General features: G+C 35.8%; 1 protein-coding gene and 1 non-coding gene across 2 annotated transcripts in view; one reads left to right on the top strand and one right to left on the bottom strand.

The window, feature by feature from the left end:
* DPYD (dihydropyrimidine dehydrogenase) overlaps positions 1-27,492 on the bottom strand; it is an 892,784-nt gene that overhangs the window by 686,433 nt on the left and 178,859 nt on the right. The gene's annotated exons all lie outside the window — the stretch shown is intronic.
* On the top strand, positions 14,263-14,369 carry LOC136156706 (U6 spliceosomal RNA). The gene has a single exon (XR_010661193.1). It is a non-coding gene; the product is annotated as a U6 spliceosomal RNA (small nuclear RNA).

Genomic DNA, 27,492 nt, shown 5'->3' with positions numbered 1-27,492 from the left:
CCTGTGTCCACAGGGTTCTCTAGACAAGAATACTGGAGTGGGTTGCCATTTCTTTCTCCAGGGGATCTTCCTAGTTCAGAGACTGGACCCACGTCTCCTACATTGGCAGGCGAATTCTAGTTAATGTCCTGGGAATCTGCATTTTGCTGCCACTCCCCCACTCCCAGTGACTGCCCTCTGGTAAACATGATTGGAGCCACACAGAGAGAATCACAATTCTATAATTACTACTTTAGAACTGAAACCATTGGCTAGAATGGTCTTTAATTTCTACATTCTTATACTTATTGTATATTCATTTGATAAATATTTAATGAACCCTTGTTACATGTTAGAATCTGGGATATGAGGTTATAAAAATGATGAAAAGGACAACCATGGCCCTGCTCCCATGGACCTTGCAGTTTGGAGGAAGTTCACACATATAAAAGACACTTGTAGTGTCATTGTGGTCAGTGCGAATTTGGGTAGAAACAGCAAGCTAGTAGAGCATATAAAAGGAACAGCAGTCCAGGAGGGAGAGAGTCAGGCAAAGCTTATTGGGAGAAACAATGCATAAAGGGATGCTTGAAGAATGAGAGGGCGTTAGGCAAGTGAAGGAGGGTGGGATTTAGAGCAGATCACTCGAGAAAATGATCAAAACATTGAAAACAGTATGTGCCAAGGACTAGAGAGAAAAGAACATGACATGGTAGGTAGACTAATGGAATCTGGTCTGGCATAAAGTGAGAGTGAGACTAGAGAGGAATTAGGCTGGCGACCTAAAATTTAAGATATATCATTGTCACATTTGTCAGAAGATGAGGATTCTCTGAGAATTTCACTCAGAATGAGTCCCACATTGCTCAGTGACAAAGGTGACGAGCAAGCTCATTTTCTATCCACTTCCATGTGTAAAGACGTTGGTTCATTTCCTTTGAGAAAACAATACCAGTCTCCTTGTCATTCTTTGTCAATCAGAGAGTCCTCTTCATTGTCTGGACCAATTTCTCAGTACCTAATTAATATCTTGTTTTTAAATCTGATCTCTTTTCTCTGGTTTGTGCCCTTAGCCTTCTCTCTAAATTAAATTTTACACAATGAGGACCAAAGGCTTTTCATAATCAATTGTCCTCTCTGAAATGTAGTCATTAAACCTCTCCCCTATCATTTCTCTAAATGCCGTTGTTAGATTCACAGCTATCATTGAGTTGAATTCCTATCTTCTAATACTTAAGATTTTTTTTCCCCTAAAACGTTGTCACTGAGTTTAAAATGAATTTCTTGGAAGTATGATCAGTAGCACAACAATCCAAAAATATAATATGAAATATATGTAATATATAGGTATGATCAGTAGCACAACAATCCAAAAATATAATATGAAATATATGAAATATAACATATAGGTGATACCTATATGTGTTAACTTCACATGGATAACATGTTGCACATTAATAGTGTTTGAAAGGATTTCCTACTATGAGGTAAAATAAAGTAGCTAAAATAAAAAGCTACAAAATAATATACAATAAAAAATATCTTCTGACTTGTGAAAGTCATTTTGACAGTTTTTTAAACATCTGCAATTCCACAAGAACAAAGCAACAGAAATACTTATGATAGATAAAGATATAGACAGACAGATAGACAAACAGACAGATAGAGGGTTCTGGCTATCCCTCTTAAGGCACAAGTTTTTGGCTTTTCTTTTTTCTAACACCCAACTTAAATATAAGGCAATTAAGAAATAAAGTTATAATGTCAGCAGGTATGAATGAGCCAAATTAATGCAAGGTGTATTTTTCAGTTCTTCCAGAGAAATCTTAAATTCAACATAAACAGATTCACTTAACAGCACTGACAACGTAAGGATTTTTAGTTGTGGTTATTAAGCCTCTTTACCAAATAACTCTCCTTTTATTATTGAGCTAGTTCACAAATAACAGCTGTTGGAAATGTCAGATGTTAATGAGGCAGGGCAACGCAAACCTGAATTGTAGCATTCTTTTTTCCTTTGGTGCCATGAATATGCCAGAATGGGCAGACTCTGATAATAATACCATCTTGCAATTCTCTAAGCGCTCTGCAGACGAAAGTGCACCAGGCTGCCATTAATCCCACTTATCACTCTGACAGCTCAGTAATTACACTACTGCTATAGCCAGGTAGTCCTAATAAAATATCAGCCACTGCAGTGGAATGCATACTGGTGAGATGTTTTATTAAACTTGGGGGGGTTGATCATCAAGTGACATTAGTGTTGACCTATTTTTCTATTTGACAATAAATTATCCTTTGACCAAACCATAATAGATATTACAGAGTGCATTTACTGTACCAAATCAGAAAGGTACTGCATCGCACTGATGTAGGCAAATGGTGTAAATAAAATAGCAGAAATGCATGTCAGAATGGTATTACCTAAATTGCTTTAAATGATTGATACCATGAAAAACCACAGACACAGTACTTAGGGGAATATGTCAACAATTATTGTAAACCACAGTTCTACATAAATTTTTCGTTAGAAGCTAACATTTAAATTGCTCTTGTTTTTATCTTCAGTCATTTAATTCCCCTTTTATGCTTCAAAGTTATCCGTTTATAGTGCAGTTTATTTTGAAATGCATTGTAAGAGGCAAAATTTAATTCAGATAAACATTCATGTAATATTTTTAATCCCCAAATAATTATATTTACAAGGAGTATATTAAGTTATTTTAAAACAATAAAACATCTTAGATTTTTTCCTAGTGATGAACTTCTTTCATTTTCATATTTAATAGAGAACATGACAATAGATTTCATTAAAAAGCAAAATACAGAATCTCTAATAATGTTAATCCTTCATGATTCAACATCACCATAAAAAATGTATGAAAAATTTAGTACCACTATTTAAGGGACAAAAACTACTAAAGATATATTTATCCAGTATCTTTCTCTAGGGGAAGAAGCTGTGATTCCTTTCCCCAAATATCAATGAGGCTGGAGAGTTTTATTCTATATTACGATACCAAAAACCAACAAATTATAGTGAGTAAAGGAAGCAGCAGCATTTCATCCTTCACACATTTAAGAACAGACACCTGCTTCTTTTATTGTTAAGCATCCATAACAGTTGGAATAATAACCTAGGCTTATTAAAGAATTTTCTAATCTTTGAGTCTAAATAATTTCTTTGCCAGTAAAAAAAAAAATCACACAAATTTATTTGACAGATTTTAAACCTCACATTGCACTGTATTTGGGTTTTATTTGCTATACATTGGCTCAATGAAGCCAGCATTGCTTCATCAGATTATGTATAATCCATATTAATGGATATATAATCTAACAAGGAAGTTAGTATTTACATTAAAAATTATTTTAATATTGATGTTGGTTTTCCTAAGATCTTTGATGTTCAGCAGCTTTATCTGGAAGGTCTAACTAGTTCAAATGCGGCAATGGGTACACAATGTAATTTCTCTACCCTGTAATACCAGTGTAGGCAAATCTACAATCTAACATCCTTCCCTAGCTTCACAATAATTTCTACTGAAACCAGGCAGAATGAAGTATCAGATTGAAGGGAAGGAGTATGAATCAAGAAATGAAGGTTAAAAGTGTCATACCTATGTCTGAGTTTCACAGCTTGTATCACTGGTACCCAGTGATACATCTGGTACCCAGATATGGTCATAATAAAAGGACCCCAAAAAGGAGAATTGGCATCTTTAAAACATGACATCAATCCAATGTTATGAAACATTGAACGCTCAAGGGCCATTCTCAGCTCAAAGTAATTCTTTCTGCTTTCTCAATATTTCATTAACAGCCATTCTTATACTTCTCTGTTTCTCTGATTACACAACAAGTTCTTATTAACACATGCATATTTGAAACTAACTTTTAATACCCCTAATATTCTTCCCAGGTGGCGCTAGTGGTAAAGAAGCCACCTGTTAATGCAGAAGATGTAAGAGATAGGCTCAATTCCTGAATCAGGAAGATTCCCTGGAGGAGGATATGGCAACCCACCCCAGGATTCTTGCCTGGGAAATCCCATGGACAGAGGAGGCAGGAGGGCTATGGTCCATAGGGTCGCAAAGAGTTAGACAAAAGTGAAGCAACTTAGCAATTAGCAATATGCATTTTGGCCCAGTTTCTACACTCCACTGGTTTGGAAAGCTATGGCAAAAATATTTACAGTAACTGAAATTTTCATCCTGTGCACCATTCTGCCTTTTTAAGAACACCATTGATGTTCATGATTTAAGGCTTTTAATATTGTATAGGTTAACAACAAAAATATTTTTAAGTAAAGCTATTTATCCACTAGAAATTTCCATTCACATGTGGATGTTTCAAGACAGTTCCAAAGAAGCAAAATTTAGAATAGTACACAATTCACACAATTGATGCTCAAAACATTTTGTTGGATGATCATGAATATAGAAATATAATATAGACACAAACTTTTCTATAATCTTTCTATAGTCTGACACAGAAGATTATTGGTTTTCTAATACTAATGGCTAAAAAACAGTATGTTTTACATTTTCTGCATAATTTGAATTACATGAAGGAACTTAAAATTAAAAAATAATATTCATTTTTAATCTTCATATGTAACTGATTCTTAAATATTAATAAGACTACTTTTATTTCTGCTTCATAGATGAAAATACTGAGGTTCCAGAAATCTCCCAGAGGCATAATGATACAAGTGGCTAAGGCAGTTGAAGGAAATACTAGAACATATTTACCATCTTATACTCAGGATTAGTCCATTCATGTATGAAGGCAGGTTAAAATTTTAAAAGGTAATGTTTTACTGACCTTATCCTTTGGCATTATCAGTGCCTTTTTGCCACAGTAATTTGAAGACTGAGAAAAAAGGCAGTTAAGAAGTCTCAGCTAGAGAAAGCTATAATATCCTCTTTCCTGGAGTCCAATTTTAGTTTAAGGAAAAAAAAAAAAAGCAGAAGGTAGTCTTAACCATCTCCTCAAGAGACTTCTCAAGTCAAGATGAGTTTTTGATATTACACAATTTTGAAGGCTAATTCTATTACAACATTAAACAGCTTTGATACAGACATATCTACTAGAAAGGTAGTTTTCTAAAAGTCTTCATATGCTACAAAAACCTCAACAGGTGGCGCTTAATTTGCCATTAAGCCATTAATTTGCACGCATCTTATCCTGCACGCAAATAAGACACTTCTGTAAAGAACTTAGTACATAGTACCACCTGGAAAATTTTAAACATATTGTTGTATTTTACTACACAAAGAGACCATCATCATGAGTATCTTAGAATATTGTTCTTAAACTTAGATTTTTCTCTTTCTTACATGAGCAAAACAGACTTTAAGTTTCTGTTTTTGCTGTACAGAAGTGGAATAAGAAGAATGTGGTGGAATTGATGTACATTATAAGCTACAGGAAAAGTCACTATAAGAAAATAAACACACATCATGCATATACAGATAAGACAGCACTAACTAGGTAGGAAAAGAGAACTAAGCATCATTAAAGGAAGTGGAGTCAGTCCTTAAAGTTTTCAGAATCTACTGGGGTTTAAAGGCACTAGAGATTGAAGTACTAAATAACAAGCCAAGTTTTAATTACCAATACCAAAATCTAAAGGTATGGCAGGAGTGGTAAAGAACCTGCCTGCCAATGAAGGAGGTGAAAGAGATGCAGGTTTGCTCCCTGGGTTGGGAAGAAGCCCTGCAGGAGGGCATGGCAACCCACTCCAATACTCTCACCTGGAGAACCACATGGACAGATGAGCCTGGAGGGTTACAGTCCATAGGGTCACAAACAGTTGGACATAACCGAACTGACTTACCACACACACCCCAAAATCTAAAGAAAATATGTTTATTTGCCAAATGCAGGTTATAGTAGTGAAGGAACAACGACCCTCTTTCTAATTTCTCTCTGCTACAGTTATTCAAAGAGTACAAGGTAATAACTTACAAACTGAATTGTTGAAATGGAATAAAGGATGCTATTATATGACAAGTATTAGAAGTGATATTACACATTCACAAGTTTTTAAACATATGTCAGTAACACAAAAGCACTTAAGTCAATGAATAGAGAACAAAACAGAGTATTTATTAAATGTTTCTCTGCCCAGTGGATATCTAGGCCCTAAAATCTATGATATAATTTGATCCTTGCCACTTGAAGCTATAATAGATGTATACTTTGATCAAAAAACCAGAGAATACTACAGATAAAAGTGCTTCTTGATGTCCTAGAGGGATGGTGTCCTTGGCAAAACCCTCCTGGAAACCATTCTTTATTCAACTTAAAGATGGTAGGGATTGAGAGTATTCAAAGTGATTGAAGAAGATGGCGAGATTCAAGAAGAAGATAGAGAGCTTCCTCCACCTTGCAGTAATGAGATAATGATAAGTCATGTACCTGGATACGGTTCAGTTCAGTTCAGTTGCTCAGTCATGTCCGACTCTTTGCAAACCCATGAACTGCAGCATGCCAGGCCTCCCTGTCTATCACCAACTCTCAGAGTTTACCCAAACTCATGTCCATTGAGTTGGTGATGCCATCCAACCATCTCATCCTCTGTCATCCCCTTCTCCTCCTGCCCTCAATCTTTCCCAGCATCAGGGTCTTTTCAAATGAGTCAGTTCTTCGCATCAGGTGGCCAAAGTATTGGAGTTTCAGCTTCAACATCAGTCCTTCCAATGAACATCCAGGACTGATCTCCTTGAGAATAGACTGGTTGGATCTCTTTGCAATTCAAGGGATTCTCAAGAGTCTTCTCCAACAACACAGTTCAAAAGCATCAATTCTTCAGTGCTCAGTTTTCCTTATAGTTCAACTCTTACATCCATACATGACTACTGGAAAAACCATAGCCTTGATTAGATGGACCTTTGTTGACAAGGTAATGTCTCTGCTTTTCAATATGCTGTCTACGTTGGTCATCACTTTCCTTCCAAGGAGTAAGCGTCTTTTAATTTCTTGGATGCAATCACTATCTGTAGTGATTTTGGAGCCCAGAAAAATAAAGTCTGACACTGTTTCCACTGTTTCCCCATCTATTTGCCATGAAGTGATGGGATCGGATGCCATGATCTTAGTTTTCTGAATGTTGAGCTTTAAGCCAACTTTTTCACTCTCCTCTTTCACTTTCATTAAGAGGCTCTTTAGTTCTACTTTACTTTCTGCCATAAGGGTGGTGTCATCTGCATATTTGAGGTTATTATTTCTCCCAACAATCTTGATTCCAGCTTGTGCTTCTTCCAGCCCAGTGTTTCTCATGATGTACTCTGCATATAAGTTAAATAAGCAGGGTGACAATATACAGCCTTGATGGACTCCTTTTCCTATTTGGAACCAGTCTGTTGTTCCATGTCCAGTTCTAACTGTTGTTTCCTGACCTGCACACAGGTTTCTCAAGTGGCAGGTCAGCTGGTCTGGGTTACTTTATTTATATGAAATATAGCCAGGACAAAAAAAGAAAAAGAAATATAGCCAGCACAAACAAGTCAGATAATACAAAGCATATATGTATGACACATAGTGTGTGTGCATACACCTAGACTTACAAGTACACAAATATTAATTACTAAGTGATCAGATCTGCTTATTTGTACAAAGCCTTTAAATTATTAACCCAGAAAGCATAGCATAGAGATTAAGAGAACAAGTTTTGGGTTTTGATGTACACATTTAATTCTTGACTTATCTTTACTGGTGTTAAGACGTTAGGCAAATGACCTAAACTCTCTGAGGATCCGTTTTCTCATATGCAAATGGAGATAATAATTTATACTTCAGAGGTTTGTTGTGAGAATGTTAAAATATTTTACACTTACACCAAATAGTATGTACTCCTTTAGCTATTTAACAGTCATTCTCAATAATTCTCAAAATTCTCTGAAAAGTTATGTATTTTTTTCTCTCCTTTAATGTGAAAGGGGTCATTGAAGAATCATAGTATGTTTTATAGTTATTTACATATATTAAACATATATATTTAAACATATATTTAAATATATTAAAGTGGATTTCTGACCAACATGAACATATGCTTTAAATCTTCATATTCTCCTTATGAGATTTCAGAAGAAGCAAACAGTATTTACATTTCAGGAAAATCAGAGAGCCTTCTCAAACAGATACTTATGATGGAGGCTGCAGAATAAGTAGGATTTTACCATGGACAAATGAGTCTACCAGAGCTTAATACTGAGACCAAGTTTCAGATGCATATGTGGTTCTCCATATTCCACATAGCAGCTACTATACAAGGTGCATTTTACCTGCCCAGTAATATGGCAGGAATGAATGAGAGGAATGAGGGGATGGAATGAGGAGAAAAGAACATCTACTGCCTAATATCATTCATTAAAAAAAAAAAAAACAGACTATGGGTTCAACCAGGGCAGAGAGAATAACCCATCATTGGTTCTCCGTATCTATACTTGTAGCTGGCACATGTACAGTTGCTCACAGATGCCTATGGAAAATTCCTGTTACTGAATTTCTTCAGGGATCAAACTGCTTAAATGCATGTCAATCTCATCAGCGATCCAGTGTTATTTATACAGAAACCTTTCCTCTTGAGGCTTCTTGTTGTTTCTTTATGCTAATAGTATGAGGCAAACATATTCTCCTCCCCAAAATAAGTTAAATTAAAGATGATAGGTTGAGCAATTCAATATACTGTGAGGTTTGAGCTTTTGAAAAATGGATATATCCTAACTAAAAGTGTAACTGATCTTTGTATGAATGTATACTTGAGAAAGTAATGAAAGCAATGAGTAAATATGAGAAGCTTTGTGAAAGAGGCTTTCCTTTCTTGCTGAACCACATATTACCTGTCAGTACTTCTGTATTTATCAATGCCTGTGTAAGGCATATTTCTCCCTTTCACTTTTCCATTGCTACCACCTGAAGAGATGGTGGCAGATTATTTCTTACCCTCCAGGGTAGAGTAGCAATTTGCCCTAACAAAATATGCTACCTATGAACAAATAAAATATTTCTTTAGATATCTGTTTACAATTAAGAAAATATCTATGATTTATATACCATTTAAAATTGAATAAGGTGATGGACAGGGAAGCCTGGTGTGCTGCAGTCCATGGGGTCGCAAAGAGTCAGACATGACTGAGCAACTGAACTGAACTGAACTGATTGAATATACATGCGATCACATATACTCATAATAAAGATCAATCACATGCTTAGTCTAGAGAAGGAAATGGCAACCCGCTCCAGTATTCTTGCCTGGAAAATACCATGGATGGAGGAGTCTGACAGGCTGTGGTCCATGGGTCGCAAGGAGTCGAACATGACTGAGCAACTAACAACAACAACACCTTTAGTTAAGCATGTAGTCATTTTGAAAAATCCAAGATCTGCAACACATCTACAGTCTAACCTGCTATTATTAATTTAACTACAACAAGCCATATGTGATTATTTTTCAAACCAGCATATTGCTGCTGAGCAGAACTGCGGTTCCCCTCACATTCCAGACAGCTGTTACATGATGCTCAACACACTTTTGATCCTTTACAGACCTTAAAGAGAACAGGGTGACAGTACTGACAGTTTTTATTATAGCTTTCCTACTACTCAATAATCTTACTTCACCTGGACTATTTCCCCAGTAGTGTTATAAGCTCTTTGATTTATATTGAGAATCCTTCCAGGCTTCTTAGAAAGAAGACATTCTTTTTCATAACATATCCATATGACATGCAAATTATATTTTCAAACTTTGAAACACCTGTTATATGTTTATCTTAATGTCTATGAAGCCCCCTTAGGAAGGTCAACCAAAAAAAGTAATTTATATTAGTTATAGGTGTTTTTAAAACAAAATTTTCAGCAAATTTCAAAACTGAAAAAGCTTTATAATTTATGAATTTGCAGGTAATTTCAGGAAAAATATAAGAATAATAGTAATGTTGTCAGATTTTTATCTGATTTCTAATAAACATGTAAAAGAGAAACAAAGTCAAACAGAATAATCTATAAATAAAATACAATTCCCAGATATGTGGGACATATTGATCATGAAAAAAGAACATTTGTGTAAATATGTATGGAAGATACTGATTTAAAAATATACCGGACTTACTTCATGTAAAAGAGAATTTGTCCAGTATTTTGTCTTTGTAAGTGCAATAGTTATTGCAATACTTGAGGTGATAAAAGAACAAGTATGGAGAGCAATCACCATCCTTGAATTTTCCTCCTATTGGTACAACTATTCAGTTTCATTGTAGAGCCCATAAAAATTTGTCTAAAAGCTTCACTTTATAAAAATAATGTCACTTCTCCTTATTTAAAAGTAAAAGCTTTAGAACATACTTAAAATTTAAATACTTATTCCTTTTACATAGTTAAATCTATGTTGATTACCCTAAGTAAAAGAAAACCGCATTCAGTACAAAAAAATTTTAAGTAAAAGAAAACTGCATTAAGCACAAAAAAATTTAACTATTACACACAACCCTGCTGATCTTTTTAAAACCCATAACTGATTATGACATGCTCTTGCTTAAAAGGAGAACTGGCATCGAGTACAGTGGCCTTTGAACTTGGCCCCGGCCGACTGCATTCCTCCAGCTCCAGCTGCAACAACTGATTGACTCTAGACCTCTGCATTTCTGTGACCAGGTCATCACTTTTCAACCTCTGTGTATTCCAACACTATCTTCCCTTGCCTAAGGAGCGGCAGAATTCATCTCCAATGTCTCTCATGGAGCCCCCTGGTTCTTACCATTTTCATCTTCCAGAGCACCCTGTGGATTCCTTTATGAAAGTAATGATCACACTGGACACTAACAGTTGATTTTCTGGCCTCTCTGAATCCTTCTCTACTGAGAAAATGGTAGGGTTCCTTGTCTTTGTTTGCTTGGAAATAAATTATTTTTAAATTGGCTGAAAAAGCCAACCAGAATTTTGGAAATGTACCAGTCATTTTTTTTAATGCTTGGGCAAATAATTTTAATAACTTCCTTTCAAACCTATGTAAATAATATATGTTTACAGTAAAAGATATTTATATTTGTTTTAATCTATCTAGTAAATACGGAGAAGTTGCTATATGCCAGTTGTAGTCTATGTGTTTTATAAATACTAATCCATTTAATTTTCATAATCACTCAGTGATGTAGACATAAATATTAATTCATTATGGCTTTATGAGAATCTGATGTGGTAGAAACTTTTTGTTCTCATTTTAAAGATAGTAAGGCACAAAATTTTCTTCTCTGATTTAAGTGTGAAATATTTTATTGTCTATTTCTGTGATCCTGGTGATCATTAAGCTAACAGACATAAAAGGAATGAAACTGGATCATTTGTAGAGATGTGGATGAACCAAGAGTCTCTCTACAAAGTGAAGCAAATCATAAAGAGAAAAACAAATATCACATATTCATGCGTATATATGGAATCTAGAAAAATGGCAGAGAGGAACCGATTTGCAAAGCAGGAACAGACGCGCAGACTTAGAGAATGGACACAAGGACATGGGGTGGGGAAGGGGAACTGTGATGAACTGGGAGATTGGGACTGACATTTATACCCTTCCATGTGTAAGCAGACAGCCAGTGGGAACCTGATAGCTGGAACAGAACAGCCAGTGGGAACGGGGAGCTCAGCTCCATGCTGTGTGGTGACCTAGAAGGGTGAGATGGGGGAGGGGGAGGCCCGAGAGAGAGAGCATGGATGCATACATGTAGCTGATTCACTTCACTGTACAGCAGAAACTAACATAATATTGTAAGGCAACTATACCCCAATTTTAAACAAAGCTAAGAGACATTTCTCAAAGGCCTGTGATTCCCAATTTTCTCTTCTAAAATCATAACAGTGTATGGTGAAGTCAGGACTTGTCTCCAGGTTGTGGACTGGAAGGCCGGATTGAGGACTCATCCAGGTCTGATGTTCTCCAAAGTCAAGACTGTGGGTATCATAATTTCATTTCTGCAGTAGTTTCCATAGTGAATGTCACAGTGAGAATTTGAGAAAGTTTCTGATACAATATGAAAAACCATATATGTTGTAGACCTTTATATACAATATATGCCACACATGGCTGGTTTCAAATGCAATTTAACAAAAGTCCTTATCTGCTTTATAACATACTCAGAAATAATACTTAAAGATCATGTAATCCTTTACAAAGCATTTTTTATATTAAATTACCTATAGAGATCACTAAGATTAATCTTATCAATAAAAATACAAGATAGACAAAGGAAAACAATTAGAAACAACCTAAAGATATCACTAACATGAGTCAAAATAGATAAAATGTATTCAACATCTATAATCATTACCAGTCGAAAATAATTCTGTCACTAAATACCATTTGCAACATTATATATTAGATAAAGAGACTCCAGGTAAGATCAAAATTGCTCGATTAAAGATGCTGTCCAAAAAAACAAACAAACAAAAAAAGATGTTGTCCAGTCCACTATTACTAACCACTAGGTTTTGTATAGAGTGACTTACACACTATTTCAGTCCTTGGGAGTTTAATGTCTAAGAGTCAATGATGACATCTCACATGAAGAATATGGAGAAATTTCAGGAAATTAATGAATATGAGAGAAAAACAGATAAGAATATAAATGTTTAATCTTCTTAATTTAATTCATATCTTAAGGTGGACCAGGGTTTCAGGCAATAGCACTGCCTGGAAGTGAACTAATGTGATGATAGTCTGATCATTATTAGAATATTTTGAAAAAAATTAGCCTAGAAGCCAAAGCATGCAATGTTCAGATATAATATCTTGAACACGGTCATCAAAATTAGCTGCCTACAGCATATTATTTAAACTCTAAAAGCACGAAAATAAAAAACTAAAGACAAATCATATAAATTTTTGTAAACACAGAAAATTCCATTGACTACACTTCTAATCAAATTCCTTACGATACAGTGAAAGTAACAAATAGATTCAAGGGATTAGCTCTGATAGAGTGCCTGAAGAACTACGGACAGAGGTTTCTGGCAGTGTACAGGAGGACCACTCCCAAGAAAAAGAAATGCAAAAAGTCAAAATGGTTGTCTGAGGAGGAATTACAATAGGTGAGAAAAGAAGAGACGTTAAAGGCAAAGGAGAAAAGGAAAGATAGACCCATCTGAATTCAGAGTCCAAAGACTAGCAAGGAGAAATAAGGAAGCCTTCTTTAGTGATCAATGCAAAGAAATAGAGGAAAACAATAGAATGAGAAAGACTAGAGATCTCTTCAAGAAAATTAGAGGTACCAGGGAACATTTCATGCAAAGATGGGCACAATAAAGGACAGAAATGGTAGGGACCTAACAGAAGCTGAAGATATTAAGAAGAGGTGGCAAAATTACACAGAGCTATACAAAAAAAAAAAAAAAATTCATGACTCAGATAACCATGATGGTGTGATCACTCACCTAGAACCAGACATCCTGTAGTCTGAAGTCAAGTGGGTTTTAGGAAGCATCCCTATGAAAAAAGCTACTGGAGGTGATGGAATTCCAGTTGAGCTATTTCAAATCCGAAAAGATGATGTTGCTAAGGTGCTACACTCAATATGCCAGCAAATTTGGAAAACTTGGCAATAGTCACAGAACTGGAAATGGTAAGTTTTCATTCCAATCCCTAAGAAAGGCAGTGCCAAATAATGTTCAAACTACCACACAATTGCACTCATCTCACATGCTAGCAAAGTAATGCTCAAAATTCTCCAAGCCAGGCTTTAACAATACGTGAACCTAGAACTTCCAGATGTCCAAGCTAGGTGTAGAAAAGGCAGAGGAACCAGAGATCAAATTGCCAACATCTGTTGAATCATCAATAAAGCAAGAAAGCTGTAGAAGAACATCCACTATTGCTTTATTGACTATGATAAACCTTTTGACTGTGTGGATCACAATAAACTGTGGAAAATTCTGAAAGAAATGGGAATACCAGACCACTTAACCTGCCTCCTGAGAAATCTGCAGGCAGGTCAAGAAGCAACAGTTAGAAACAGACATGGAACAGACTGGCTCCAAATTGGGAAGGAGTACATCGAGGCTATATATTGTCACCCTGCTTATTTAACTTCCACTCAGAGTACATCAAGTGAAATGCCCGGATAGATGAAGCACAAGCTGGAATCAAGTTTGCCAGGAGAAATACCAATAACCTCAGATATGCAGATGACACCACCCTATGGAAGAAAGTAAAAAGGAACTAAAGAGCCCCTTGATGAAACTGAAAGAGGACAGTCAAAAAGTTGGCCTAAAACTGAACATTCAGTGCTTGCTTTGGCAGCACATACACTAAAATTGGAACAATACAGAGAAGATTGGCATGGTCCCTGAACAAGGATGATATGCAAATTCATAAAGCGTTCCATATTTTTTGGACACCTTATCTTTAACAAAGGAGGCAAGGATATACAATGGAGAAAAGACAATCTCTTTAACAAGTGGTGCTGGGAAAACTTGTCAACTACTTGTAAAAGAATGAAACTAGAACACTTTCTAACACCATACACAAAAATAAACTAAAAATAGAATAAAGATCTAAATGTAAGACTGGAAACTATAAAACTCCTAAGGGAAAACATAGGCAAAACACTCTCTGACATAAATCACAGCAGGATCCTCTATGACCCACCTCCCAGAGTATTTGAAATAAAAGCAGAAATAAACAAATGGGACCTGATTAAACTTAAAAGCTCTTGCACAATGAAGGAAACTATAAGCAAGGTGAAAAGACAGCCTTCAGAATGGGAGAAAATAATAGCAAATGAAGCAACTGACAAATAATTAATCTCAAAAATATACAAGCAGCTCATGCAGCTCAATTCCAGAAAAATAAATGACCCAATCAAAAAAATGGGCAAAGAACTAAACAGACAGTTCTCCAAAGAAGATGTGTAGATGGCTAACAAACACATGAAAAGATGCTCAACATCACTCATTATCAGAGAAATGCAAATCAAAACCACAGTGAGGTACCATCTCACACAGGTCAGAATGGCTGCTGTCCAAAGTCTACAAACAATAAATGCTGGAGAGGGTGTGGAGAAAAAGGAATCCTCTTACACTGTTGATGGGAATGCAAACTATTATAGCCACTATCGAGAACAGTGTGGGAATTCCTTAAAAAACTGGAAATAGAACTGCCATATGACCCAGCAATTCCACTCCTAGGCATACATACCGAAGAAACCAGATCTGAAAGAGACACGTGTACCCCAATGTTCATCGCAGCACTGTTTATAATAGCCAGGACATGGAAGCAACCTAGATGTCCATCGTCAGATGAATGGATAAGAAAGCTGTGGTACATATACACTATGGAATATTACTTATCTATTAAAAAGAATCCATTTGAATCAGTTCTAATGAGGTGGATGAAACTGGAGCCTATCATACAGAATGAAGTAAGTCAGAAAGAAAAACACCAATACAGTATATTAACACACACATGTGGAATTTAGAAAGATGGTAACAATAACCCTATATGTGAGACAGCAAAAGAAACACAGATGTAAAGAACAGACTTTTGAACTCAGTGGGAGAAGGCAAGGTGGGATGATTTGAGAGAATAGCATTGAAACATACATATTATCATATGTGAAATAGATCACCAGTCCAGGTTCAATGCATGAGACAGGGTGCTCAGGGCTGGTGCACTGGGATGACTCAGAGGGATGGAATGGGGAGGGAGGGGGGTTCGGGATGGGGAACACTTGTACACCCATGACTGATTCATGTCAATGTATGGCACAAATCACTACAATATTGTAAAGTAATTAGCCTCAAATTAAAACAAATTAATTAATAAAATAACCCTAAGCATTCAAAAAACTAAATCATGGCATCCAATCCCATCATTTCATGGCAAATAGAAGGGGAAACAATGGAAACAGGGAGAGACTTTATTTTCTTGGGCTCCAAAAGACTGCAGAGGGTGACTGCAGCCATGAAATTAAAAGATGGTTGCTTCTTGGAAGAAAAGCTGTAACAAACCTAGACAGCAGATTAAAAACCAGAGATATTACTTTGCCAACAAAGGTCCAGCTAGTCATGTATGGATGTGAGAGTTGGACCTTAAAGAAAGCTGAGTGCCAAAGAATTGATGCTTTTGAAGTATGGTGTTGGAGAAGACTCTTGAGAGTTTCTTGGACTGCAAGGAGATCCAACCAGTCCATCCTAAAGGAAATCAGTCCTGAATGTTCACTGAAGGACTGATGCTGAAGCTGATACTCCAATACTTTGACCACCTGATATGAAGAACTGACTATTGGAAAAGACCCTGATGCTGGGAAAGACTGAAGGCAGGAGAAAAAGGGGATGACAGAGGATGAGATGGTTGGACGGCATCACCCACTCCAACCAAGGGGATGGACATGAGTTTGAGCAAGTTATGTGAGTTGGTGATGGACAGGGAGGCCTGCTGTGCTGCAATCCATGGGGTTGCAAAGAGTCGGAAATGACTGAGCGACTGAGCCAACAATTCTAATGAAGACTGCTGTAACACTGACAATGTTGTCATACTTTGTCACAAGCACCATTAAAATTAAGAAATTTAAATAAAGAATTTGAATGAAAGTAATATAACTTAATGTTTGTGGTCTATGGAATCTTAACACATTATTGCCTTTGTTTTTTCATTCATCTCCTTCCTTCCCTTTTTTCTCAGTCAACAAATATCAATAGAGCACTTGTTCTTTGGCAAGGATTTGCAATTTGCTGGGTTCTGGAGAAAACATAATGAGTAAGACTTGGTTCTGCCCTCAAAAAGGTTATAGTGGAGAATTCAGGCAAATAAGCACACATTCTCATATGATGAGGTCTTATAATGGAGAGGTGAAGGATGTATATAGTTGTCTCACTGTTCACTCCTCTAGTTTCAGTTCCCAGTAGAATGCTAAGGACACAATGAACAGATTTGTTCCTCTATGATATGTGTGTGTGTGTGTCTGTGTGTGTACTGAATAGTCAAAGTTATGATTTTTCCAGTAGTCATGTATGGATGTGCAAGTTGGACCATAGAGAAGGCTGAGTGCCAAGGAATTGATGCTGTCAAACTGTGGTGCTGGAGAAGACTCTCGAGAGTCCCTTGGACAGCAAGGAGATCAAACCAGTCAATCCTAAAGGAAATCAATACTGAATATTCATTTGAAGGACCGATGCTGAAGCTGAAACTCCTATACTTTGGCCACCTAATGAGAAGAGCATTGGAAAAGATCCTGGTGCTGAGAAACATTGACAGCAGGAGGAGAAGGGGGCGACAGAGGATAAGATGGTTGGATGGCATTGTTGGACATGAGTTCGAGCAAACTCCAGGAGAAACTGAAGGACAGGAAAGCCTGGTGTGCTGTGGTCCATGGTGTCACAAATAGTTGGATACAACTTAGCAACTAAATAACAAATATGCCAAGTAATACAGGGCTTATATAAAATAAAGGAACTGAAAGTATTTGCTGCCTAGTATCAGGGCTTCCCCAGTGCTCACAGGTAAAGAACCTCTGCAGTGCAGGAGCTGGGGGCAGGCAATGAGGGTTTGATCCCTGTATCAGGAAGATTGCCTGGAGAAGGGAAATGGCAACCCACTCCAGTATCTCGCCTGGAAGATCTCAAATCCCTGGGGTAACAAAAGAGTCAGACACAACTGGGCAACTAAATAAAAATGACAAATGAAAGTAGCATAGAGCTCTCTGCCCAGTTACTTTTAGGTTCATCTCAATCACAAACAGATCGTCTCTTTCACCTGATCTCTCTTCTTTTAACCACACACCAGCCAGTAGGTAGTCATCACAAGACAGTACAATACCAAAAAAGACAATATACTTTGATGGATTCTGGACTTAAATCTGGACTCTATCGCTCACTAGCTTTGTGATCTTAGAAGAATTATTTAAATAGTCTGTGCCCTCAGCTTCCTCATCTAACTTGCTAATTATAGGCTAGACACTATACCATTATAGGGAGGATTGCTTAAATTAATATATGTAAAACATTTAGGGCCTGCCACACAATAAAGGCTCAATGATACAAATCACTGTTGTAAATCATTATTGTCTAGGAACAATAGAGAATGCAATGGAATAAATGAGTACTTCTTTCCACAGCTACTGAAAAGCACAGTGTTATGATGTAACTGCACGATATAACTGTAAAATAATGTCTAATACACAGGTTACTGCGAAAACAAAATAAGACAATTAAGAAGAGAACCAGCAATAATGTCACGCTCATAAAAGTTGCCCAATAAATGATCATTTGAGAACATTTTAAAAAATATGAATATCTTCCAAACCAATTCAAGAAGAGTCTGTGGAATACAGAAGTGAACTGATATCATTCTGAATAGAAACAGAACGTGTAGCCATAAGATTATATGAAATAAAATATGTAAGATGTAATTGTTATGTGCATCCATAAGTTTGATAGTGAAAACAGCAGTCACATAACAAAGCCAAACATGAACTGATCTCTACAGATATGCTATTAGCATGATGGGGCAAACTCAGCAATGATTTGGCAGTCTGTACCTCATTTGTCCCAATAATCTCTTCTTTAGTTCATTATAAATAGCTTCAGTGAGACAGTTAGCAACCAATTCTCTATTTGTGTAGTTAGTGTAGACAAATTCATATGTACACAAAGAATAAAAAAAGGCTTTGGAACCTAGGGTGGTGAGAGTGGGAAGGAAAGTAAATGAGTCTTGCTTTGTCAAAGGGAGAACCTCTGATAGAGGTATAACTTTTTGCTTCTATTATTTCCTACATCTAAAATGGATACCTTTTCAATACAATGAATGCATTTCATATGATGGGATATCTGAATTTTCTACTTTAAGTAAACAGAAAAACTCATTTTTAAATATTTTTAGAGAATAATTTTTCTTATGTACTACCTTTTTATTCAAGCTGTGAAATGCCCCACCTGCTCCTTTCTTGATATTTTTTAAGGTGAATTTTTCAGAACAATCTCATGGAGAGGAAATTGCTTCACAAGCTAGGAAGATATGAATCTGTTCTTTCAGAATAGTGAGTGTATAAATCCTTTTTTATTGAAGAGGTGTTGTTAAAGTTCTATATGTAAGACAACAGTACAGTATTGATTTTGGTAACGCTGATACAAAAGCAGTATCTTTAGGTAAACATGCCATATTCTTCCTATTTTTCAGTCTTTGCTCTTACATTTTCTTCAATATAAAATGCAGGACTCCTCATTCACGTTCCTCTTCTGGCAAATTCTTGCGCATTCTTCAGGATGGAGCTTAGGTATCTCTCCTTTTGAGAAGCCTCCCTCAACTACCTCATTTTCCCCTCATAAAGGTAATTCATTTCCTTCATATATCCACATTTTCATCTTTTACTAGATTTTTTTTAAACTGTAAACCCAAATAGCCGCTAGGTCTCAGAAGACAAATTTTATTCATTCAAAAGACACTGAGCATCTGTAAGTCATGAGAAACTGGTGGCTAAAAAAACACACATAGATACTTCCTTAGGGTTAAATATAGATACCTGCATCTTAGGGTTAAACAAACATTTCACTCTAAAGATGAAGATGAATTATAATAGCATAGAGCAATGGGATCGGGGGATCAGGGATGCCATCACAGGGATGAGTAGGAGTTACCCCCAAGCAAGGAGAAGAAGGGAGTAGGCAAAGGAAACAGATGTACAAATGCTAGGAGATGGCAGGAGGCTCAGGGGTTGAAGGCTTTGAAGGATGCTGGTGCCCGGAGCAGGAATTGATGGGGAGGGTGGCTGACAAGGGCTGAGAGACTATAGATTTAGCCTGGGACTTTCAGCAGCTAGCCATTCCAGGTGCTCAAAAAGGTTTGCTGAATAAATAAATGAATAATAATAATAAAGACTATGCACTTGCTTGGTTTTTGAGCGTTTATGTTATTTGTATCTTGGGAAAATTAAAAAAATTTACAAGGTAATTTACTTCACATTACTATAAACAGGAATATTTTTGCCTTGTTAAGACCTTCCCCTTTTCGTATATTTAAAAGTAATTTAGAGAACTATAATTCAGATTTAAATACAGTATATAAAGTATTTATGATGCAGCTAACTTGAAAAACACACATCTTAACATACATCTGCTTCCAGAGGAAATATTTATAATATTTACCAAGTTTCTCTGTGGATTCCAAGACGATGTAAATTGTACAGTCTCTTTAGGAGAAAAATGATCCTCATTTTCCACATAGCCTTACCAAATGAATGCCCCAAAAGACAGCTTGGCACTAACCATTCCTTTTGTCTGCACTGCTGGATTCCCATAATACATACTTCCCAAGAAAAAGGAACACCTCCATCTGATTGATGAATTCATTATAGACATTTCCCATCACAAAATGATTCAGTCATGAGGCAAAGACACCTAAAAATAAATGCTCAGGGAAGACAAATTCAAGAATCAAGAAGGAATTTCAATGTTCCTCTGCACTGAAAGAGCACTGGACAAAGAGGCCTTTCCAGTTCCTATCATGTTAGGAACAAATTATACAATCTTGATCCCGTCATTTAATTGGATTAGGTCTCTGTTTTCTTATGTTAAAGGCAAGGTTATATGATCAAGTGGTCTCTAAAGTGCTTTCTAATGTAAAAGGGCCATGGTCCAGTGTCCTTCTCACAAGTTTCTCAAATATTATGAGATTATCAAAGGAAAATTCTTAGAAAAATTATAAATACCACCTTCAGTTTTAGGAGTTGATAAAGAATCACCAAAATTTTAAACTATAAAGACTTTCTTTTTAATGAGAAAAGTGAATCTTTCAATAAATGAAACAGAGTCTGAAACCAATAGTGAGACCTCCTCTAAAATTTCATTAGTAGCATGGAAATCCTTATTTTAATGTGAAGAACTTGTAAGAAATCCAACTCACAGTAATAAAAATGGTAAAATATTTGACAACCTTCATCTGGTCCAAGATGTCCAACTACATTAAGTGATGAGGATACAGAATGTCTCCAATTCCTTCACGCTCTATTTCTTGGCAATCTGACTTAATTTTTAACTAAAAAGTTATTAAGAAAGCTATTTAACTCCACCCAGCATAGAACCTTACTATTACTTACTGTCCAGAGTATAATTTATTTTCAATATGACTGGATATCTCAAATCATACTATTATATTACAGCCATGCTATTTTCCAACAAGGGTCAAATGAAGTGCAGACTCTTGAAAACAATAATAGAAATAACACTATCTTAAAAGTCAAAAGGATTTGGGTTCGAATTCTGTCTCTTCCATTTACTAATGCGACAAGCCACAATTATTGTGAGCCTCACCTCCTGAATCTATACAAGTGGATTTATAACATTATTAGGAGGGTCGGAAGAGATTAAATATCTACAGAGTCTACCTAAGTATTTGTAAAGTAATAACTGCTTAATCGGAGAAGGCAATAGCAACCCACTCCAGTGCTCTTGCCTGGAAAATCCCATGGGCGGAGGAGCCTGGTAGGCTGCAGTCCATGGGGTCGCTAGGAGTCGGACACAACTGAGCGACTTCACTTTCACTTTTCACTTTCACGCATTGGAGAAGGAAATGGCAACCCACTTCAGTGTTCTTGCCTGGAGACTCCCAGGGATGGGGGAGCCTGGTGGGCTGCCGTCTATGGGGTCGCACAGAGTCGGACACGACTGAAGCGACTTAACACCAGCAGCAGCAGCAGCAGCAACTGCTTAATAAATGTTACTTTCCCATCTCCTTTAATACCTAACAACAACAGCATTCTCTAACATTCTCTATTAATCAATAAAGAAAAGATCAGTGCCCTCATGGTGACTACCTGTCTCTGTTTTTGTATTTGGTTAAACTTACTGACACAGCTTTCTCCCCCTGTGAGTCTGTAAAACTTTCCAATCAGTGCCCACCTTTATTCCTCTCTGCATCCCTCTAGTACCTAGCACAGTGCCCAGCAAGTAGCAGAGACTTAATATTAAACATTAGATAAATAAATTAATGTAGTTACCATCTCATTTATCTCCCATTCATGCCCTAATGTGCACTCACATGCAACCAAACCTTTTTAAAACTTCACAGTATGAAGTTCTTAAAGATAATATCCAATAACATATTCTGTTCCCTAGGCTACTTCTCACACATAGTAGGAGCTCAAACTTGTTAATCTGACTTAAGTAATCTTGCCAAAAAATTAAAAGTATTTTCACAGCAGTGCCCTGCCATGGTAAGTTGCTTCAATCATATCCAACTCTTTGCAACCTGATGGACTGCAGACCACCAGGCTCCTCTGTCCATGGGATTCTCCAGGCAAGAATACTGGAGTGGGTTTCCATGCCCTCCTCCAGGGGGTCTTCCCAACCAAGAAATCAAACCTGCATCTCTTATGTCTCCTGCATTGGCAGGCATGTTCTTTACCACTAGCACCACCTAAGACGCCATTTCCCAACAGTAGAGTGCATCATAAAATGCATCATAATGCATTTTTTAAATTATTATGATTTATTAACTTGATTATTTTGATTTATGCCAGAGAACTTGAAATGAGGATTTTAAAATGCATATAGGATATTAAGATTCTCAATATTCATTCAAACATTTATTATGAATCTTTTCTCTGAAAGTCAAGCTTCATACAACCTAATTATCATGCACTTATTGTGTGTGAAAACATCCTCAAGTATTTTTTTTCCAATCAGTTCATAATTGCTTGTACTAATAGCTACTACATATTTTATTAATTTAGAATTGACATAATCTATCATTATATTTAAAAAATAAGAGAACATTGCTGACAAACTGTTGAGGTAAGAAGGAAAGCATGAGAAAGAAGGGAGAAAAGGAAAATAGGAAACTGAAAGAAAAAGGTGACGGTATTGAGAAAAAAGGGGAAAAAAAGAACAGAATAAAAAGGGAAAATTGAGGGGGGTGAAAAAGGTAACAATAAAATAAGGAGGAGCAGTACAGAAATGAAAACGCAAAAAAACAAAAAAACAGAACAAAGGGCATAGAGAAGGAAAAATTCTTAGATGCATATGATGTTTATTCTATTCATATGTATAAAATTCTAGCATTATGAAATTAGACTAGAGTATAAGATAAAATGACTCAGCTGTCTCAAAATATCTTTTAACTATTTAGCACATTTCCAGCCCAGAAATTGTGGTGAAATTCCAAAACACTTAAATATGAGATCTGGATTTAGATCACAGTCATCTGTTTTGGTTTAGCATAAAGGTGACATTACATACATATTACATGTTCACATTAATAACAGTGCATACTTTCCACCACTTGTCATGTAGCTTCAAGCCAAATAATAAACTTAATTTTATGTCTTTACACAAAATTATCTATCAATTTGTATTTTCATATATTAGGATAAAAGAAATAAACCAGTTTCTATTCATAATTAACCTACACTTTATAATAATTCTAAAACTCTAGGAATAAGACTGGTTTCCCTAAGAATAAATATTTATAGTACTTTATTGTCACCTACAATGCTGACTTCTGAATACCTTCTCATATTTTGTGTATAAGATTTATTCTATAATTCTCTCCTTCTTGAAAGTGATATTAATTCTAATTCATGTTGCAGCTCTCATGCTTTGCACAATGCCCAACAATTTATATATATTCAACAAGTGTTTGTTGAATTAATTAATTAATTACCAATGAAATGTATGGCTTATATATACTTTAATTTCTGTGTGAACTAATCTTTTCATGTTTGACACAATATATCTATCCACTTCCTTCATTCTAAACTACCTATTATACCAAGCTAATCTTTTTTTATATTTTAATATTATTGATTTTTTTATGCCATGTAGCATGCAGGATATTATTTCCCTGACCAGCAATCAAACCTGTGCCCCCTGCAATGGAAGCATGGAGTCCTAACCACTGGACCATCAGGGAATCCCTTAATCTTTAAATATTTATTTAATGATGATATTCTCCTGCCTCAAAACATTAAAAAGTCTCATCCTTTCTGAGGCTTGAAAGTTTAAATGCCTTGAGCTTTCTATCATTCAATGATAGATTTAAATGTTAACTTTCACTCTCATGAGATTCTTAGCTTTTTGTTTCAAGTATGTGACACTATCATAAACTTTTTGAGGGAGATCTTTATAGAGTTTGAGGGAAGGAGATGGTTTTGCAGTTTATGTTTCAAATTGTTTGAATATTTAACATGTGTCAACAAAATGTCTGCAGAATTTTTTGTTTAATACATTTTATGGGCTATGGCTACAGACAGGCTATTAGACCATCTCAAGATCACTATACGCAATAATCATTACATGATTAGGAAGGACATCTGAGAAATTCAGGTGCAAGCTCAGAGGACACAGAATTAGCTGTGGAAGACAAGCACCTGTGGCAGGTAATACCATACATCCACTCAAGAAATTCCAAGTTCCATCTCCAGTCAACAGCTCACACCTCTCAGGAAGGCTTAGAACACAAACAGGGGAGTAGCTGGTAGCCTTACTCTTAAGGAGATAGTAACAACTGGTGAAAAAGATAGCAGATCAACCAAACCTACTACAAATCTATAGGACCCTCCACCCGACCCATAGTCTAGTAAGCAATAACACATGCACATGTTCTAAACCAATGAGCTGGGGGTGGTTTTTTATGTGACAATAACTAATTGATAGGAAAACTGTGCCTAGAAGTTCAGTATTAGTAATACATACATATTAATACATAATTATAAATAAATAAATATATATATATATATATATATATAACAGAAACCTAAAATATATGGTACTTGATCTACAATGAGGTGGTAGTCAGAAGCTGAAAGTTCTTACAAAACATAGAAAAATGCAAGAGAATTATGACTAAAAATTGAAAAAGTGCTGAAATTATCATGGATGCTGGAAAAAAATGGTGATGTGTTTTGTAACAATAAATGTAAAACTTTGACCGATGGTAAATTTAAAGTGAAATAATAAATACCTAATGAATTTATGGACCTTGGCAAGATGACTTTTCAGGTGGTATATTCACAATGTCCACTGGTCTTTATGAGAAGGCACATTAATAATGAGAGACTCAAGAAAGTACTTGTCCATTTGCAAGTCAATATTAGAGCGAATATAGAGAAGTCTAGGGTAACTACATTGAAAAATAAAATAGTTTCTCATCTCTAGTCTTTCCAACGGGCAAAAGATTTTCAAAGTGAAATGATGTCCAAGGACTACAAACAAGTCAAGGCTATGATTTCAAGGTCCTTTGCTGAGAACTCTAAAAGAATTATGTGGAGTCTAGTGGGGAGAGAAGCAATGAGGACATGGGGTTCTAGAAGTCTTTAAGTTGTGGTCTCACAGATGCCAAATCAGAAAAAAAAAATAAAAACCGGAAAATAAAGTGTATAAAGAGAAGCATTTCTGGAAAACAACTGTGGTTTGGGTTTTGCAGTGGACAGAAAACTATACCAGACCCAGAGAAAGCCCACAAAAGTTTATAGTAACTTCATAGGTCAAAGAGCCACCAGCAAGTAATAAAAGAGATTTAAATTGTTCAAACTGCAAAATACCTCTGGGGCTCCAACTTTCTATGAGCAGGAATAAGTCTAAGAAAACTTCTTTGGTGCCAAAATGAACATGAAAAGTGTCGCTTCTAAAGTAGTCAAGAAAAGCAACCGATTAGGAAGGATATCACCACAGGCAGAGCAAAAACCCCAGAGCAGACCATGGGGAGGAATGACCTGGAAAGTTACTGTCAGAGGAAAAGTCAGAACCTAATCAAGGAACATTTCCTCTTTTTTCAGAGCTGAGGGACTGAATAATACGTTTCCAGCACAGTTTCAGAATTACTATGGACCAGTGACTGATGGTGCCTCTCATTTTCCCCCTTTTTGGAGCTACATTTGAGGAAACACATCAGAAATTTATGCAGTTTACAAGACCCTGGAATAAACATGAAGCTCAAACTGGATGAGATTTCCGAAGGTGCTGAGTTGGAATGAAGAAATTTTGATTTTGGGAGAGACATATGTAACTGAAGCCAGGAGTGGTCTATAAAAGACTGGTGGAAAATGGGCCCATTTCTACACCCCTTCCCATATCTATACACTCTGCAATGTGACTCTGTAGCTTCTCTCACCAAAAAAGTAGAGTCTATTTCCATATTCCTTGATTTTAAGCTGATACCTTGGCCAAAACAATGTGGCAAATGGTGTACCAGTTCTGAATCAAGGCCTCAAGAGATCCTCCTATGTTTAAAAGTTCTAAATTCTGTAATGTCATGAGACATATGATGTACAGTTGTTTTTTTTTTTTTTTTAAGTGCTTTGTGTCTATCTGTGTGTTAAACATCATTAATTCATTAATTTAAAAATTCACTATAATGTAGCTACAGGATTGGGAAGCATAAAACATACTTTTACCCTGACTGTGCTCTTATAAGCATTTATTTAAATGTTAGCTGATTCTAAATGCTTTTCCTATGTACTTTGGTGGTTCAATCAGGAAAGAATCTGCGTGCAAGGCAGGAGTCCCGGTTCAGTCCCTAGGTGGGAAAGATCCCCTAGAGAAGGGAATGGCAAACCCTTGCCAGGAAAACTCCATGGACAGAGGAGCTTGGTGGGCTACAGTTCATGTGGTTGCAAAGAGTCAGATACCCCTGAGCAACTAACACTTCATGCAAGCATTGCCAAACATAATTCTATAGGCAAGAACTTCTCCACGAATCATAGACTGAAAGTAAAAGAAGCTCACTTTTTTTTTTTTTTCACATTCTTTTCCATAAATAGTTTATCGCAGGATATTGGATTTATTTTTTTATTTTTATTTAAATTTTATTTTATTAGTTGGAGGCTTTGCTATACACTAGAGGTTAATATATTGTAAATCAACTGTACTTCAATAAAATAATTTTTAAAAAAATAAAAATTAAAAAAATAAAAGAAGCTCACTCATCTTTTTATTGTCATTTTATTGACATTTTTATTGTCATTTTAGAAGACACATTAAGATCTGTGATGATAACATAAAAATTTCAACTATCTTGTCACATTCTAAATTTAGTCATTTCTTAATAGTTTAGATAGTTGACCAGTTATTTCACAGTCATGTGAAAATGAGAATATTTCAATTACAGAAACTAAACTCCTACTACAAGATGGATAAATGTTCAACATTTTTGGCTGTAAGGATAACAAACTTTTATTCCTGTAGGACTCCCCAGATCACAAATATTTGTTTTAAAATTCATCTTTTTCTAAAAAGGAAAAGTCCATATCAGTCTACAACTTATCAAAAATTAAATAAGGGCTCTTTCCAAATTTCTTCAAAGAAATTTCACAAACTACAATCTATTTTAGCAAGATATATTTATCAAGATATGATAAATATTAATATTTAAATTTAAATATTAATATTTATCATATTAGAGTAATTAAAAGATAAGAAATAAAATGCTTATATTAACCATGATATATCACATAATCACTAAATAAAAAATAAAGAGCATTAGATCTGAAACATGAAAACTCTATTCAGTTTTTCATATAAAAT

The sequence above is a fragment of the Muntiacus reevesi genome, chromosome 1, assembly GCF_963930625.1.
Source record: "Muntiacus reevesi chromosome 1, mMunRee1.1, whole genome shotgun sequence".
Classification (NCBI taxonomy): Eukaryota; Metazoa; Chordata; class Mammalia; order Artiodactyla; family Cervidae; genus Muntiacus; species Muntiacus reevesi.
The sequence above is the reverse complement of the archived record's forward strand: the minus strand, read 5'-3'. Positions and strand labels throughout refer to the sequence as shown.